This window comes from Alligator sinensis, unplaced genomic scaffold (assembly GCF_000455745.1).
Source record: "Alligator sinensis unplaced genomic scaffold, ASM45574v1 scaffold470_1, whole genome shotgun sequence".
Lineage (NCBI taxonomy): Eukaryota > Metazoa > Chordata > Crocodylia > Alligatoridae > Alligator > Alligator sinensis.
In genome coordinates, this window is record NW_005842487.1 from 328576 (window position 1) to 347340 (window position 18765).

The 18765-nt window shown below is 41.2% G+C and overlaps 1 protein-coding gene across 6 annotated transcripts in view; it reads right to left on the bottom strand.

The window, feature by feature from the left end:
• The window catches only part of TRAK1 (trafficking kinesin protein 1), a 209042-nt gene that overhangs the window by 189148 nt on the left and 1129 nt on the right, over positions 1–18765 (bottom strand). The window lies entirely within an intron of this gene.

Below are 18765 nucleotides of genomic sequence, written 5' to 3' on the forward strand. Positions count from 1 at the left end.
ATAATTCTTGTTCAGAATGCAGTCCTGAATCCGTGCCAGGCGTTAATAGATACTTGTCATAGGGATGCTTTAGAGAAACATCCTAGCCTTCCCACTACCAATGGGAGTTGCTATGGGAAACCGTATTGCAGACTTATTGATGGTAGAAACAAAGAAGTAGTGTCTCATAGTGGGCGAGGTGGGGTGGGCAAGATTTTAATTCCGCTTTGATACTCATTGTCATCTGCCTGTTCCTTCACGGCTCTCAAAACCTTAAGGACCTAATTGGCATTGGTTCAGATTTTATTTTATTCATACAGGGAGGGAAGGTAGCATTAAACCAACTACAAAATTACACCCCAACCATCAAAGCTTACAGGTACTGGCCAAGCATAAAGGGGTAGCTCCCGCTGGTAGTGTAATTGTATCCACAGTAACTTAAGAATGAGTCAAGAACTGTGGATTTAAGTACAGCTCATCTATCATTCTTTATAAAAAAAACCAATGTATTACATTAACCTAATTAGGGGCAAATGTCTTGATTCTATTTCGCATGGGGAAGTGGGGGGTAGAGTGGGAAGAAAGACAGAGAGAGAACAAAACCCTCTCCACACAAAAGCACAGTCTGGTAAAGAAAGAAGAGAGAGACAATAATGCTTATCAATATTTGCCTAATTTAGAATGCAAACCTCTCAGGACTTAGGACTTTGTTTGGTGTAGCACATTAAAACACACAGTTGGTACACAAGAGGGAGGAAGAAAGAGGCAACACTATGCACATGAGTTCGGGCACATTAAAAACAACTACAATTAGTCACATCATAAATGCTTAGTTCTAAAAAAAGCTATGCCATAAGATTCCCTGGCTACAATAAATCAGTCTAGCCATGCCATAACCATCTTTTCTAGTTATCTATCAGCTATAAATACTTTATTTTTTTATGCTATTTAGTTAGCTTTACTTCTTTTAAACAAAACTATTATGGTAAATTCATGCTAGACAGCATTTTTCTTCATTTTAGTCCTATAATCAAAAGTGTCAAAACTATGTTCCATATTTATTCGAATTCAAGAGAACTGGATTCCCATCCCCACATTTAACATGGAGAAAAATTCCCTCATCTTGGATTTGAGTATTTGAGTATAGAAGCCAGGGGTGGGTAGGTGACTACTGCAGAAACATATAAAGATAGAATGCAACTATTTAGGACTAATACAAACTACTATGCAAGTTGTTATTTACTGTAAACATGAATTCCTTATCTGAGCCAGCTCCTAGTTTCCTGCGATGGAAATATATGTCTTTTCCCTCCACAGAGGTTTTTTTTTTAAATCAACAGAAGTATATTTGTTTCTAGGTTTCCTGTGTTTAAGGTGTGATGCTAGGTAAATATTTAGTTACCACATGTTAAAAATCAAATAATAGGAATTTGTAACCAAAGTAAAACCTCAGGCCTTCTTCCCATAAGTGGGCCAAACCAACCTTGGTAATCAGGTATTCTTCAACCTTACACAAACCAACTGTTCAGAGCCAGATTCAACATTCATTCTTATGCCAGTTCCTCATTTACATAAAGACAGGTTCTGGAGTGGAAATGTTTCAGCAGAGCCCAGATCAAAGCAGCAAAAATACTAGAACACAAGAGCATGGCCAAGTACATTTCTTTTATTAATCATATCATACTAAGTGTGCCATTTTTTCCTGATTAAGTTATTGTCAGCTACAGTTCAGCGAGCCTACACTTATGCTTGGAGTACCACAGGCAACATTTAAGACTTATGTTCTGCTGGAATAATGGATGACAGTTGTCAGGACTTTCACAGTACAGCCTTGTACTGGTTTTTTAATAGAGTATGTTTTGGAGCATTTAACAAGATGCACTACCAAAGTGGACATGGGCAAATTACAACATAAATAAAGCATCATCTTGTTCATCTCTAATTCTAAGTGCTGTTGTTGGCCATTTCATTCCAGTTGGTATAATATTCTGGGATAAAGGTTGATTACAGTTGTCAGCACAGCATCATCATAAGGGCTATGTGTAAGCCTAGGTGCATCTAAATTGCCTCATGCTTCCACCTTGTTTTCTAAAACTTCTAACAAGAACTGTGACATAGCAGCACAACTGGGCTAGGGATAGAAGTTACACATAAACTAGTTTAGAGTAATCAGAAACTGGTTTAAATCTTTAACAGAACAGAAGTTCAGTGCACATAAACCAGTTTCAAAATGGCTGAAACTGGTTTAAGGTAAAACTGGTTGAATGTAATATCAGACTTAACTGATTTATGTCAAAACAGTTTATGAAACTTCTGTCCCAGACCCTTCCTGGTTCAAATTAAGTCACAATCCCTCAGCATCCCAGCATGCTTTGCAGCCCTAGGCTAGGCTATGCTGTCTCCAGAGAGCAGGGCTGGACTCGCCCTAGCTGGAGCAGTGCAGGATGGCTCAAGGCCCTCCACCCCCCCAGGCAAACCCGAACTGGGGTTTGGGGCCAGGGATGGGGGTTAAACTCACCTTCCCCTGAGTACAGAGGTGCCCTGTGCTGCTGGCTTACTTAGTGCTGGCTGCGACTGTGGACTACAAATCCCAGAGGAACCTGGAAGCAGAAAGAGGATGTGATAAGTAACCCTACAGAGTCCTGCTGCAGTGAGTCTGAACTGCAAGTCCCAGCGACATCAGGGGGAGCAGGAAGAGGAAGCAAACACACAGCCCATGCTGTGTTTATAGTTCTTCCGTTTATACTATTTTCAGAGAAAGAACTATTCTTTCTCAAACTTTTATGAATTCAGTGACACTACCTTCTGCCCCCTGCCCAGGCAGAGCACAAGCTGGGGCATGGCCATGCCACCTCCTCTCCAGCAGGGAGTGGGAAAGTGTCTTGGATGGCTTCTGTCTTCCCTCCCCTTTGACAATGGCTTGGCAGGCATGCTCTAGTGCCCCCCAGCTTCTGGCTTGAGCCACTGCAGGCATGTGGCTGTATTTTCTGAATCAAAAGCAAGTGTGATCATTTGCTTATCAATTCAATCTCTGCAGTTTGGACTAACCTGCAAAGACTGAATCAATTCAGCCTCAGGCTTTTTGACTGTCTACACTTAGTTCAGGTGAACAGGCAGAACTTTTGACCAAGGACAACCACTTAACTGGAGGTCAAGCAGTCAACACTTAGCTGCAAAGAAAAATAAGCTAATGCTAACATTCTACATTCTGACAGAGTTCGAGTGGCCAAGGTCTGGAACAGGCTCCCAAGGGAGGTGGTGCTCTCCCCTACCCTGGGGGTCTTCAAGAGGAGGTTAGATAACCATCTAGCTGGGGTCATCTAGACCCAGCCCTCTTTCCTGCCTATGCAGGGGGTCGGACTCGACGATCTATTGAGGTCCCTTCCGACCCTAACATCTATGAATCTATGAATCTATGACAGGATGAGATTAAGATTAATCTACACATCCAGAAGAGGAAGCTAAAATCCAAAAGGTGGCCATTCAGAAATAAATTTAAAAGGTATCATAAGAGCCAGATTATTCTGAGAAGGAAAGAAACATCATCTCTATCAGGAATATCCAAATGGCAGCCTGCTTGCCAGATGGCATTATCATGTGGCCCTTGGGTTCCTCATTGCTCCTGCTGCTGTTGCTTCTGCAGCATCTGGGGTCTTTGAGGCAGGGCAGCACAATGGAAGAGTGCCCAGGAAACCTGCTGCCCATACAGTGTGAAGCCCCTGACCACTCAGAAGTTGGACAGTGCTGATTGTTACAGTTTAGGTACTGAAAAAGTGCCTTAAAAACAACCAGTTTTGTTGAATGTGACCAAGTTAAACCAATAACATGAGATCAGTGAAACATACATTTAATTTAAAAAATGTATATCTAAAGATTCTCAAATATGATTTAACATACAAAATAGAGCTCATACATTAAACTTCATAATCATTTGATCCAAAAATGTTTAATAGTTTATAACAGACTGTTTGATTACTTCTCAAGACATGGGCAAAAAAGTGAAAATAAAATAACCCACCATTCATGGCAGGTATTAAGACTGGCTCTCACAAAAACTTACAATGAAAAGAAAAATTTACACCATATTTATTTGTTGCTGTGAAAGTTTATCTGGAGACTTATTTTGGATCAGAAATAGCTACCTGAGTAATTTAGCTAAAAGTGTTTCTAATGGATTTTACCTAGATTGACTTCAAGTACTTTTTTCCTGAAATGAGTGTTGTCTCACAGAACCGAGAGAAACTAATACATTCTACTTCAACCTTTTCAGTCAGCTCTCAATAATTATCGGCCCAAAATGCCAAAAAGTATGACATTTTGAATATGCTACAAGGTTTAACAGGTTTACAATCAGTAATCAGCAACATAATAGTTGGCACTCTATTGAGGATCCATTTCCAATAATTCTATTGTAAACTGAAGTATTACACTGTATTCTAGGTAGCTGTTACAACTGGAAATGCATACCGTTCTTCAACACCAACTGAAATCTATTCTCTATCAAAGAAACCAGTAGATACTTTTGTTCAGAGATGCTGTTTATAGCTCACCATGAAGCTGGTGGTTGAAAAACTGACAGTCAACTAAGCTGAATCAGCTTCTCAAGCAGATATGAAGCTTTTGCTAGGAAATAGCAAATTCCAATCCATAGAGATAATTAATTTAAATGATTTAGTCTCTTTGCCACTTCATGCTTCCTTGGAGATTTCTATAAAAAAGCCAGAATAATAAAAGCTACTTTTGATTCATTTTTCATGCAATAATAAAGTATCATATGAGTTTCTTTTGTTCAAGGTCATAGTCCTATAATCCTTCTGCAAAATCCTTCCAAAACATTGGCCACCTAGGTCTGATAAAAACAAACCTTAATTACTACGAGAAAACTCTTATAATATTTTATGGGTTTCATTTGTTTGTTTGTCACTTTATAATTTTCATATAACATGGTGGAACTGCATTTCTCAGTACCCTTGGTATTAATTGTACCCAATCTACTTGCTTTGTTAAAGAGTAAAATTGAAGTGGCCACACCTTAAGGCAACAGTCCAGAAGAAAACTCAAATATTAGTACATTTCATATAACACACAAAACATTTCACATAGCACACTAAACAAAGCTGGGGCTGTGCAGAGCTCAGAGAAAATATCTGGTACGAGTGGAGCTGAATGGCAGGCTTGAGAAGAGACCTCTGAAATGAGATGTTCTTGAAAGCTTGAGTGCAGAGTTCCCGCTGGCTCTAGTTACACCACTTTATCAGTATGTCACATGTTCTGCTCAACTGAAGTGAACCAACATCTAGGTTCATTTGCCCCTGCTCACACTTGAAGCCTAGTCTATACAGTTGAAAGTTTAATACACATGAACCCAATTTGCCACCTGGCTGCAATATCAGTTTCCTATACACAAAACAGAGCACAGTTTCCAGTTACAAATTAGAGGCACTCAAAAGGCAGTACTTTAATCCAGCACAGAAACAAATGAGAGGATATAGCACCACTCAAATCCAAATAAAAGTAGGTTTTCCTCAGCTAGCTCCAGAGAAAAAAATTAGGGAGAGATTATAGATACTGATAAAACAAACACAAATCTCACTGGCCACTAACTAGATGCTCATGTTTCTGACTATGCCACCCCCTCCTTACTTCCAATTACTCATTTCTCCTGCTTCACTCCAATATAATATCTTTATTATCACTTTGCTCCATCCCCAAGCTAACTGCATCCAAACAAGTAGATCTGCCAGAAAGTGAATTTAGACGTTTCCTTAATGATCATAAGAAGGAGTTAACTAGAGCCAGCGTTCAACCTGGTAACATGAGCTAAATTAAAGCTAAAATTTACCCATGCACTTTTGCCACAGTGCAAGATTATTTTTATATAGATTCTATCAAAATACATGGTTCTTTTTGGAGTTGTCAAGTCATATTTAATATATCGAAGCCAAACCTATAAGGCAAGGGTGCCCAACTTTTGGCTTATGGGTAAGTTCCAGCCCCTCATGCTGTGTCATCTAGCCCACCGGGTTCCTCACGGATCTGTGGGGAGCACAGCAGGCCAGGGCTAGATCAGGCACACAGGACCCAATCCCAGTGCACAGGAGTGGTGCAGGGCCAAATCCTGGCCGGGCAGGGGTTGTGCAGGGCTCAGTCTAACCTGCAAACTAGCCCTCGGCCATTCATCAGACCCATGGGGCTGAAACCATGAGCACCATTGTATTAGGCAAATAATATTCATGCAGTATGTTTGCTGCCAAATTTTAATAGACTGGCATGATGGAAATAACCGTTATGAACCCAGATGTGAAAATTTATTTAATTTCAAGATACTTGATAGATCAGCTCAGTTCAATGGCTGTTTGAATTCCAACTAAGAAAGCATGAAAGCAGTTCCTATCTAACAACAACAACAAGAGTGCAAGAACATGAGATTTATTTGTTCTAAATATCTTGTAGGACATAACACTGCCTGGAGATGATCAGCCACTGACAGCGGATGATCTTGGCGTAGCTATACCTATTTTCTACCTTGGGTATTTCCCATGCTTCCGGGTTTTACTGGTTGCTCCTTCCACCTTCCGCCTGCCCCCCGCCTCCCCACCAAACCTTTTTTTTCTGCTATATGTATCAGAGTGTTTTTAAACCTCCCCAGAGGAATTGGCTAAAGCTAAGGCTCGGGACTTCAACTGGGGGGTGTCAATTCTCCTGGTAGGAGCACAGCCAGAGGTTCTTGGCTAGAGGGTCTTTCCCTCTCCACTCAGGGTCAGACCAATCACCATATTTGGGATCAGGAAGGAATTTACCCCCTGATCAAATTGGTATGGACTGTGGGTGTTTTTGCCTTCCTCTGTATGGGGGAGCATGGCCCTCTACACAGGATCTCTTGAACATATATTGACAATATTTTATAGAAGCAGGACTTTTTTGCATGGTTCCACTACCTGTGGCAGGTTAGGGTGTTAGGTCTATGTTGTGTCAGGGTTGAGGGTAGTCCTACAAAGAGTTTAGATTACGGTTGTATGGGAGGGTTTGGATAGGGATGATCCTTCCTCAAGCAGGCGGTTGAACTAGATGACCTCTGGAGGTCCCTTCCAGCCTGATTTCTCTATGACAACCAGAAGCAGGCAGTTCTATAAACTAATTTACAAATAATAATAAATCAGTTTGTTTTAGATACAAAACAAGGTTTGCATATATTAAGGGTATTTTCAGTTAAATTATAAATGGCTTTTTTACGACAAGTCACAAGTTTAAAAAAAGCACAGTAATTCAGTAATACAGCATTTTCCAACATTATAAAAAAAAAAATCAAAATTTAGGAAACAAAAAATGGTAGGTAACTATTAGCAAGATTAATAGCGAATTTACAGTAAAAGTTACATTCAGTTGCAAATCAATGTGTTATTGGCAATACCAGCCAATAAGAACCAACCTCTCTTCAGAGAAAATAATGATACAAGTGAAAAATGAAAAAACCTTTTAATTTCAAAATCAAATTATTGTAATTAATCCGCTGTTTTCAGGAAAGGATTTGAGGGATCAGGATCTGAAGTCTTCTAAATGTACTATTCTACTTCAATTATATAAAGTTCAAATTTATTTCACTTGAGAAAAGCTGGATTCTAATCTGTGCCTTTAAAGGTTAAATTCCAGTTTTACTTTAAGACAGCACCTTTACTGCATCAGAAAGGCTTTAAAAAACCCAACCCAAAACACATACAAACCATTCCTCCTTGGGTCCTCTAAGCAAAGGATCTCTACTTTCCTTCCCTTTAATTTTATACAATGTCTACATGAAGGTAGTCTCACAATTCCTGATTCTCTTTCATTTTTACCAGTGTAAACCAAAGGTCCACAGCAAGTGCAAGAGAGTCAAGATTGCAAAAATCAACAGTGATCTTTCTAAAGTGGTGATTCTCAACCAGGGTGGCATGGCACCCTGGAGTGCCTTGAGATCCTTTCAAGGGTGCCATGCAAGGTTAGCACTGGTAGGTATGAAAACATGAGTCACAAGATAAACCCAATGATTTCCAACAGAAATCCAGAGTGTTAAAAACACCCAGACCTGTTGTGGTCTTTCTGAGTTCTCTGCAACAGAAAAAAACCCCTTCTCTATTATAGTTTTCACTCATATTTTTGACTATGGAAATAAGAGGCAGCATTTTCAGAGGGGTGCCTCCAGTTGAGAAAGGCTGAAAACCACCAGTCTAGAGAGTGACTAGCAGAGGTGTAGCTGGGCAGCCATGTGATACGCAGGGCAGTGCTGGCTGCCACAGTGTTGATCGCAGTGGCATTATCAACCGCTGCCGCAGTTGCAGCTATTTTTGCACCACCACCACACAGAAGCAGAGCCTAGTGGTGCTACTGCTGCCCTGGTCCCCTCACCCCCACCCTTATTACACTATTGATCACTAGTGAGCACTGAGAATTGGTGCTCCCCATCTCAAAGACCTGTTCTTTCTCACTCCAATTGTCCCACACTGAAAATTAAGTAGTAAAATCAGATTTGAGCCCTGAATCACAGATTCCCAACATACCAGTCAGCCAGTAAACTACCCTGCTATCCCAGAATACAATTTTATTACTAGTTTGAGATTGGATAAAGATGTCAGCAGTCATCTAGACTCACTACTGCTGAGAATCTGACAGTGTTTCTATTTAAAAATCCTGCATTCCAGATGTGTACAACATAAAAAATTGAAACTTCTTATGCATACCATTTCCTTCCCAGTAGAGACCGCCTCTTTTCTATTTGTACATAGTTCAGAAGAATGACAGCTACCAATCCCAAAAAAACTATAATATCAAACCTTGTTGAGAAAGTTGCACTTTTCAGTTCCCTGTTAGAGGCAATTCCTTAGAGCTCAGATGTTCTATTCTCTTGTGTCTTGAGGCCAGACATAGAATAAGTCTGTTGATCATAGGAGATGGATGATCTCAGGACTAAGATAACAGGCTGCAAATCAGGAGACTGGCTTTGAGTCTGACCCCCTGCCCTGGGCAGGAAAAAACGCTGGGGTCAGATGAATTTTGAATTTCTTTAATCCAGTTTTCCTTAACTTCTTCCCCTTAGCATTTTGCAAAATAGAGGAACACTAATTTTAGAACTCATAAGTGTGTTGTAAAGCTTAATGCAAGAGGTAAGGGTAGTATTTTTTTTTATTGGACCAACTATATAGTTGGAACAACTAATGTGAAATTCAGTTAATTAGTATGTTTATAGATCATTTTGAAAGTTCTTTAAGTGAAGTGCTTATAATAGTTTTATCTAGACCAGTGGTTCTCAACCTTTTTTAGATTTGAGGTACCCCTCTAACTTTTGCAGATTGAGCATCATCCATTTAAAAATGAATTTATTACAGTGTTTACCTTTTCACAGAAGGGCTGGCCAGTGGAGGCAGGGCAGAAGCCAAGCAGGGACAAGCCTCAGCTTGTACTCATCTCCCCAAAACCACATATCTCCTCACACCTCATGGCACCCTTCAAAAGATCTTGTGGCACCCCAGTGATTCTCATCCCTGGTTGAGAACCACTCATCTAGACAGCATACTTTAGCCTAATGAGAACATCACAGAAGACACTGTCAAAAGCTTAGCTAAAGTCAAGGTACATCATATCCACTGCTCTCCCACATCTATTGAGACCATCACCTTGTAGAATATTGAAATGGAAGATATCCAATAGGATTGCAATAGGAACAACTTCTATACAGCCAATTAGTATCAGGATCTAAACTTTCTCAATCCTTTCCTTCTGCATATTGGGGAAGTCCTGCACAAGTTTTGTAGCAGCTGTTACAGAGGAAGTCAAGATGAAATAACCAAAGGTTACAGTCATTTTAGATAAAGCTGCATTTTATTTATGTGTCAAACTGTTTTATCTTTGACTTATGGTGTCCTCAGAAACTAATTCAAACTGTCAAGTCACTCTTAAAATAGATGTCAGTAGTACAGTATTTGGCACTTGACAAAGTTACAGAATACCCATGAACTGTAGCCACAAGCTCTTGATTTATACCTGATGAGGTCCTAAGAGCACAGACTTCACTGAATGATTAGGACTTCTAAAAAGATCTTCCCTACTACTAAAGTGAACTTCTCTTCACCTTAAACAGGATATTGTAATTCCACATCATTGCATGCATTAGATTCTAAATCCCAGAAGTAGGTGTTATTGTGGAAAAGTTCTTTTAAGTAGTCTGACATTTCTTCTTAAAAGAGCCAAGAGGTGCGACTGTTCAGCTGTGGAAGTGCTCTGTAAAAGAAAGCCGCTCTACAAGAAGGCCATGTCTGCTTCCCTCCTCCAGGAGTCTCACACTTCTTCAAATAGTACCATCATTCCTAAAGTATACAGATGTTGCAACTGTGCCATAACCATTAAAAGATCAAAACAATTCCATTGAAGGGGAGCAGGAATCAGTCCAAGAGCCTTAACTAGTACATTCAAGGTGCCAGTGTAGTGAAGAGGGAATGAGGGAAATGTTTAAACAGATCTGAACTGTAATTTGCACATAGAGTGGCACCAATACATCGGTCCAATATCAGATCAACACCGATACAAAGAAAATTTACTATATCAGAAATCAGCCTGATGTGGCCAATAATTTGGCTGATAAATGCTTGTGCATGTGCGCCGCTGCAGTGCAGCATGCAGGCAGTGAGAAAAACAGCCCAGCAGCTTGAAGAGCTGAGTGCAGCTGTTAAGTCTGTTGAGGTAGATGCGGAGGAGGGAGGGAAGGGGCAAATCAACACCCCCTGTGGTGAGGGAGAGAGTGGGGCTGGGACAGGGGTAGGCACTGCCCAGCCATGATGGGGCGGAGTACAGGATGGAGCCATGGCTCATCTGGGGGGTAGCTCCCACCACTGTGCACACCCCAGGAGGGCACCGGGGGGGGGGTACCCCCAGGTCTGCAGGGGACGGGTCAGGGCAGGTTACAGCTGCAGGCTGGGGCCAGGAGCTATGCCGGGCTTTTCCTGGCAGGGTGGGGGCTGGGTTGGGCTGGGCTGCTTTCGGGGCAGGCAGAAGCAGGGAGGTTACTGGGGGATTGCAGCCAACCCAAATTAAGCCGTAGCCCCCTCCCAGTGTTGCGACCACCTAACCCAAGCACAGCTCAGCCCAGCCCCACCTCGCCAGGAAGAGCCCAGTGCAGCCCCCAGCCTGCCCCACCCCACGCAAATCCAGGGGCACACGCTCCCCCTCTCCACACCCCCTGGAAAAGCTACGGCTCTGTCCCGTGCCCCACCCTGCCCCAGCTGGGCAGCACCTAAGCCAGCCCCTGTCCCACCCCCTCCCTAACTGTGGGGGCGTTGATCTGCCCACCCATGTCCCTTCCCTCCCCTCTCCCCATCCACCACAACAGACTTACCAGCTGCACATAGATGTATAGAAAACCAGATCGGTATCAGCCAGTATGCCTCCTTAAAAATCAGCTATTGGTATCAGCCCCAAAAATCTCTATTGGTGCACCCCTAGCACATATCAAGTAATATGTAAAGTCACTTTTAATTATTTAAAACAGTTACACAAAAAGCAGCACCCAGGACTGTTTCTGTCTCTCATATTTATCCATTTACAAATGAAAAATGAAGTTATGATTCCTACCCCAACCTCTTATTTATAAACCTAACATAAATTTATACCTCTTATTTATAAACCTAACCTGATATATTCAAGTGACTCTGTTCTTTCAATGGCTCATGCTGAACGAACAAAAAAACCACACTACTTCAGCAAGTGACAAAAAAGTCCCATTTTAGTCAGTAATTAGAAAATTCTCAGTCCCCCCAGGAAGCAGATTTTGAGTAAGGAGAGATCATTTTTAGAAAGTCATATTTCTAATCACAAATGCACCTTGATATTCACAATGAAACAAGAGTTTATAGCTGTGGTGAGACCATAACTTACAACTTTCTGACTTTTATTAGATTAAAACCTCAAATTTAGTATTAGATCCATATCTGTATTTATTTTCATTTTTTAAAGAATTACACATTGATGCACAAAACACACACTGATCTAAAAGTGAACTTAACTAACTTTGGTCTGTTAATCACATTAGACTAGTATCTCATGAGAGGCGTAGAGAACTGTGCCTCAATGTAGAGAACAGGTCTCAATGACTGCACCATACATCAAGCCACAGCCCACTTGGAAGAGAACCGTCTTGCTCAGGAAGCCAAGAAACAGCAGAGGAGGAAGGAAAGCACACAACATCCTGGCCAAAAGCTGCGCCCCCTGCCTCTCCAAGATACCACTTGTCATGTTTGTGGAAAGACCTGCAGAGCACTAGAGGTATAACGATACATTAGTCCATATCGTATCAGCACCAATAAAAGGAAAATAGACATTATCAGCAATCAGGTTTTTTTGGCCAATGTGGCCGATTATGTCACCGATAAATGCCACGTGCACACGTGCAGACGTAGCATGCACACGGGTAGACGTGCAACCCAGCAGCATGGAGAGCAGCATCCAGCTGGTAAGTATGTTTGGGGAAAGAACAGATCGAGACCCCCAGAGAGAGGGAGGGAGTGGGGCTGCAGCAGGCACTGCCTAGCTGGAGCAGGGCAGGGCACAGGATGGAGCCATGAGTGGCTTGTCTGGGAGGTGCGGAGGGTGGGAGTGAGGGGAATGGCCAGAAGTAGCCATTGCCCTTTCCCGCTCCCCAAATGAGCCACCGGCTGTCCCACACCTTGCCCTACCCCAGCTGTGTAGTACGTACCCCTGCCTCAGGCCCTTGCCCTTCACTGTGGCTGCCTTGATTTGCACCCCCCATGCCCTTCCCTCCCTCAGATTTACCAGCCATATGCTGTTCTCCAAGCTGCAGAGCTGCATATCAGCAATCGGATCAGTATCAGCTAATATGGCTTGTTAATAATCGGCCTTTGGTATCAGTCCAAAACATCAGCTACAGTGCATGGACTGGATTTCTCAGCCACCTTATAGCTGACCAGTAACCACCCCCCCCCCACCCAGCAGACATCATCCTTGTATGGAGGGATAGCCATAAAAAAGAGAAATATCAACGTCAGTCCTCAGCATACCCATGAATACACAGAACAAAAAAATAAACAGGGGAATCCCCATTCACTTCCAGATACCTACCGGTAATTTAATTAACACAGTTTCTAGCATACTGATGTATGTCTAAGACAATCTGATGTTTTCTCCTGGCTTTACAATCTATGCATAATAGTGTTTTTCTGGTGCTTAAATCCCAGCAGATGTTACATAAATATATTTTTGTGCAGGTTTCAAAAGAATGAAAGTAAGCTTGCTGAGAAGACAAGAGAATAATAAATCATTTTTTTAAGTGTATATCCAGGAAAACTTAAGCAGTTAACACTGTTTTCCCTTAGAGTCACCTAATCCTACCACATACTAGCTTGGGTAGTGTCAAAATAATAGATAAAAGTATATGAATTAAGATTTGGGTATTCACCAAACCATCAAAGGTGTGCCATTAGAACAGTAATGTGCTAAAGGTTAGCTTAAGTAAAACATATACACACACATTCATTTTTGTAAAAAGTTATCTAATCTTACACTCAAGTTATAGATGATATAAACTTAATTAACTTGAGTTCCCCACGACGTATTTGTCAGTGTTAGTGGACCAACAATAGCCTGCCAGAGCAACAGATATATTTACACAAACATTATTACCTTATTCTTGCATCTACAAACAAGCATTCAGGTTGTTTGGGGTTATAATGAAATGTAATCTAAGAGACAGAAGGGAACTCTCTAATAACTTCTGCTGCTTCCTCCTTTCTAATTCCCTCCACCACTGAATGCAAGCAAATCGAGGGATTTTGAAAATTTTACTCTAGAAGGAAGTGGAAACATCAGGCGCCTGGTGTATTTTATCCATCAGAAAAAACGTTCATGTTTCCTTATGATGTTACTAAGTGACTCAGAGTTGCGTGAAGTTTACAATAATTCCTCAGGATTTTGTGCAGTCCTAAACCCACCCTGTCCAGGAAGGGTGATAAGACGAGATGTAGAATCATTTCCAGTTTAGTTAAAAATGGTTTAAGCCAAGACAAATGTGCCACCATAATTGAATTGAAGAATTATCTCTTGGCTAATCTTTTTGTGCTATCAATAAGCCTCTTAGCTGGATAGAAATCAGTAAGCTAACTCTAGGACATGGACGCTTTTTGTACCTCAATCAAAAAATTACAATAAAATGGGGAACACTGATTAACAAATAAAAAGGTCAAATAACATGGGAACAGCTTTCGCCAAAGATTTATTTATTCATAACCCATGTGATAAAGTTATACAATCCAAGCCTTCCTATATTATATGAGCAATTTACAACCAGACATATTCTATGCCGTCAGAGGAAAAAAAAATCTGGGGTCAGAGCACAAATCTGATTAAAAAAAAACAAAAAAACAAAAAAAAAACAAGCTTATATGCTAAGCAAAGTACACACACTCCATATTCTTCCTTTTTTGCAAGAGGCAAAAGAAATTGAACTACTGTTACTTCTGAAGTGGTATTACTATGCCTGAGGAACTCCACTTATTAAGTCAATTAGTAAGCAGAAAGGTTTCATACCAGATGCTACTTAATATTCTTAGGGGTATATGCATTAACAGGAAGTTCATTCTGAAGATTGTATTTCCCTTCTAATAGCCTTGATCCTTCCATTGGATCCAGACAGACCAACACTCGTCAGTACAGAGCTCCAGTGATATAAAAGGTCTCCTCCTGAGGATCAAATTACAGAAATGCAACCCCAAGTTTTACCATCAAAGCATGAGCATTTTTAAGTTCAATAGATTGTTTAGATTTCTCCTATAAAGAAGTGAAGAGTATTGTTGCACACTTTTTTTAAGGTAAGATACTAAACAACTTAGCAGATATTATAACTGGAAAGTAGCTGTTCAATTTATTAAATTGTTTACACTTTCTTTGAAAGTTTGTTTAGTCTACAGTTTCTATCCAAACCTGTTTTTATTCCAGGAATCAATAAGCAATAACACATCTATGACAGCAATTTTATTTTTTTATATCAACAAGCATTGTTATCAATAAGTGGTCACTTAAAAACCATACCAAGGTACCACTCTTCTGCTACTTGTGCACATGTGCACAGCACCACTGTTATAAAAGTTAACAAGTTAAAGACATATGACTTCTAGTTTCATGTGAAAAATCAAAGTGGCAAGATGTTTTTAATATATCCCTTTTTAACTCTGTAAGGAACTGTTGTGAAGATAGACATTACAAATTTCTCATTGTACTGAAGTCACCTGAGTGAAGAATTTTAAAATATTCAGGCATTTATTAAAGGAGACACTGACTTACAGTAAAATGAAAGAGGCAAGCTATTTTTCCAAGCACATACCAGGGTCTGGATAAGTATGAAGAGATCAGCTATAGAAACGTAGTTACAAAAATAATGCCCATGACCATGTTAACACTCTGATAGATTTTCTACCACTCCTGCTTTTTAAGCAGATAATATACTTAAGTGCTCAAATGGCAGCTAAATGACATAGACATTTTTCTACCACCATCTCTTTATACAGTATCACTCGAACCATTAGCACCACTGAACAACTTGAACAAACAATACGTAGTTTCCTGAAGATTGCTAATGTAGATATACAAGAGAATTGGATATTTTAAAACAGGAGGTGAGCCAGAGAGAGAACGTGAGAATACTTTTCCCCTTTTTGCTGCCTTTCCTTTGCTCCCTGGAAGAGAATTAAAGAACACAGGGTGCAAGGTTTTCCTTTTTTAACCTTTTCTTCTTTTTGCTTCCTCACAAGCAACAGTTGATCTATTCCAATACTGAGCTGCACTTAAGGTTAGATTTTTTCCAAAGGACTCAGTGCTAGCTGTTCCCATTCTGACCATTTAAGTACTTAAATGGCAGCTGAGCTATTTTGAAAAGTCCAGCCTTTACTTTATCTGCCATGTACTCTGCCCTGGGAAGTTTCAGCACTATCCCCCACTATTCCCCTTCTAGTAATGATCTATTCCTGAATTCATTTTAAAGTTCAAATCTTACTCTCATATCCCAGAGGCAAGCAAGATAGCAAGGCAGGGTGCAAAACAGCCACACCAGAGAAAATGGAAAGAGTAAGATCAGACTAAGCTACATAGGGTGAGACAGCAGCAGTAGATGGCCTACTAGGAGTGGAATATGTAAAACCCGTTAAGGTGCAAGAAGCAGCAGGGTAGGAAGTGAAGACAGCAAAAGTAGTAGGTTTCTTATTCTTGATTTTGCTCCCTTCTATGCCAAACAGTGATTTCACTTTTGCTTTAGTGGAACACAGGAGAGCACTTACATGCATACTGGATAAGTAGGTAATTCACTTCAGTGTTTTAACACAATGCCAGTTCCACTTCACTGCCTTTTGCTTACATTGTAACAAACTTCAAAATATGTGTATACTTCTTAAGGGTGTAGCATCTTTCAGCCCCACTGTCTACTTGGTAATCTAAGTATGCTTTGCATAACTGCTCCAGAAATGGGGAAGGGAAAGCAGCTATCAAAGGGCTGCCATTGGAGGCCTTGAAAATCATGGAAACTAAGCAGACAGGAAACTGACATCTCCTCTTGTTTTCAGGGCTTTAAATAGCAGTTCTGCAATCTACTCATGCCCATTACTTTCAAGCTTTCTAATGGCAACTGGCAAACCGACTATTAGAAGTTTTGAAGATTAGTGGAACTATTCAGCTAATGCTACAGCACTGGCAGTGCTATACAGTTAATGAGCACTGTTTATAATAGGTCTAAGTACATACATTAGGAAGTGCATGGTCTTTTTTCCAGTTCAGAGGTTATGAGTGGGGTACATGGTACTCAGATTCTTCCCCATCAAGCAAATCCTGTCTGGATTTCCACCAATATGGAGGGCCACTATCTAATAAAAAGGTGACAAATTAATATCCTGTTAAGATGCACAAAAGAAACTCACATTGCACTGCCTGCTGCCTCAGTATTTGCAACACCAGATTAAACTGGCTTTACTTTGCAGAGGTACTAAGATGCTGCAGCAGCTACCACCTTCAGTAGGAGTTGTGAGCACTGAGCATATCTGAAAGTCAGACCAAACTACAGAAAGAAAACATCTACTTGCATGTGATTTGGACCCTTTTAGGCACACTGCTGTTTATGCTAACCAGAGCAGCATCAGAACCACCCTACCAACCCCAATTGTTCAAGCAGGTCCACAAGTCCTCTGCTACCTCCACAGATTTCCTCAGTTGCAATCTGTGCGCACTGTCAAAACCATCTGTACAACTACGAGGACTACATTTTTTTTCAAACAAAAAGTTAAATGGACATGTAAATCCTGCCCACATGTGGGAAAGAGCCTAGACTTGTTTCAACCCACTAACTCATGTGAAAGCAACAAACATCCTTGTCTTTGCTACAGTTTCACCTGAAGTTAAGAGGTGCCCCAGTAAAGATATACAACTACCACATTAAAACATACTGCTAGCACAATTTCAGCATAGGTTTCTTGTTAAATACAGACAGAGATTTGTTCTGTTGTATCCAAAGCAGGTTATAGGCAACCTGAGGGAAGATGGGGGATGACATAGTTCCTAGGGTAGACTTCCCATCCCCTCACACTACTTAGGGAAACTCTGAAAAAGTCATTTTTAAACACAACCCAGGTCCAGCATAGCCAGGAGAAGAGGACCGATTGATATTACCAAAACAGTTAAGAACATAAGGACATAGGAACTGCCACTTACTGGGTCAGACCATAGATCCATCTTGTCCCATATCCTGCGTGTCACAGCTTGTTTTTTCATTAGTTATCTCCCAAAATCAATTAACACATACCCAACAGTCCCCTGTAATAACAGGGAAGGCTAACTGTTACTGTGTGCATGTTAAGTCCACATTAACCCTATGCATCAAACTGGCCTGTGTCACACAATGCCAGCGTGGTTGCTAAAAGGCTGAACAGGGCATGACCAGGGGTGTTTCCCCCTACTATTCCTTTCTCACTTGCAGCCTCCAGCATTTGTCTAGAAAGTTCCAATTCAGAGGCTGTACCCTTAATTCTGACACTCAATAGCTATGGATGCCCCTTTCCTCCAAGAATTTGTACAAACCATTTTTGAATCTGGCTAGACTGTCAGCTCCCACAATATCTGGTGACATAGGCAAACACATGGGGGGGGGCGCACATGCCCCCTCTACCCCAAGACTAGCCACTGCCAAAGCCACCACTGGCTTCTGCGGGTGGTTGCTGCTCGCCATCCCCACCCCCATCACTGCTGATGCAGCCACCAGCATCTCCAGGGGGTCCCCGCTCACCACCATGGAGCCCCCCGTCTTGGGAGGTACCAGTCATTCATGTCTGGTGAGAACAAGCTCTACACTTCAATTACACACCGTGCGAAAAAGAACATCCTTTCATTCATTTTCAACTTTCTCCCTACTAGTTTCATTTCGTGACCCACTACTTCTTGGGCTGTTAGAGAGTCAATAATATATCCGCATTTACTTCCTCTTTGCCATTTAGCCGTTTGTAAACCCTTGTCATATCCCCCCTCAAGCCTATCTCTTCCGAAAAAGACTAGGCCTCTTTTCAGTCTTTCCTCACATGGAAGCCCCTCCATCCTGCTAATCATCCTTCTCCAGGCCCAAGCAACAAACTGATTGCACGACAGTCTCAACGCACAGCAGTGCTTACACCGGATTACATTCCTAAATTCGGCTGCATGGACGATTCTAAAGGAGACAGCAAGGGGCACGGGAGGGCTTTAATCCCCCAACTTCATGAGCATGGATGCATGGTAAGG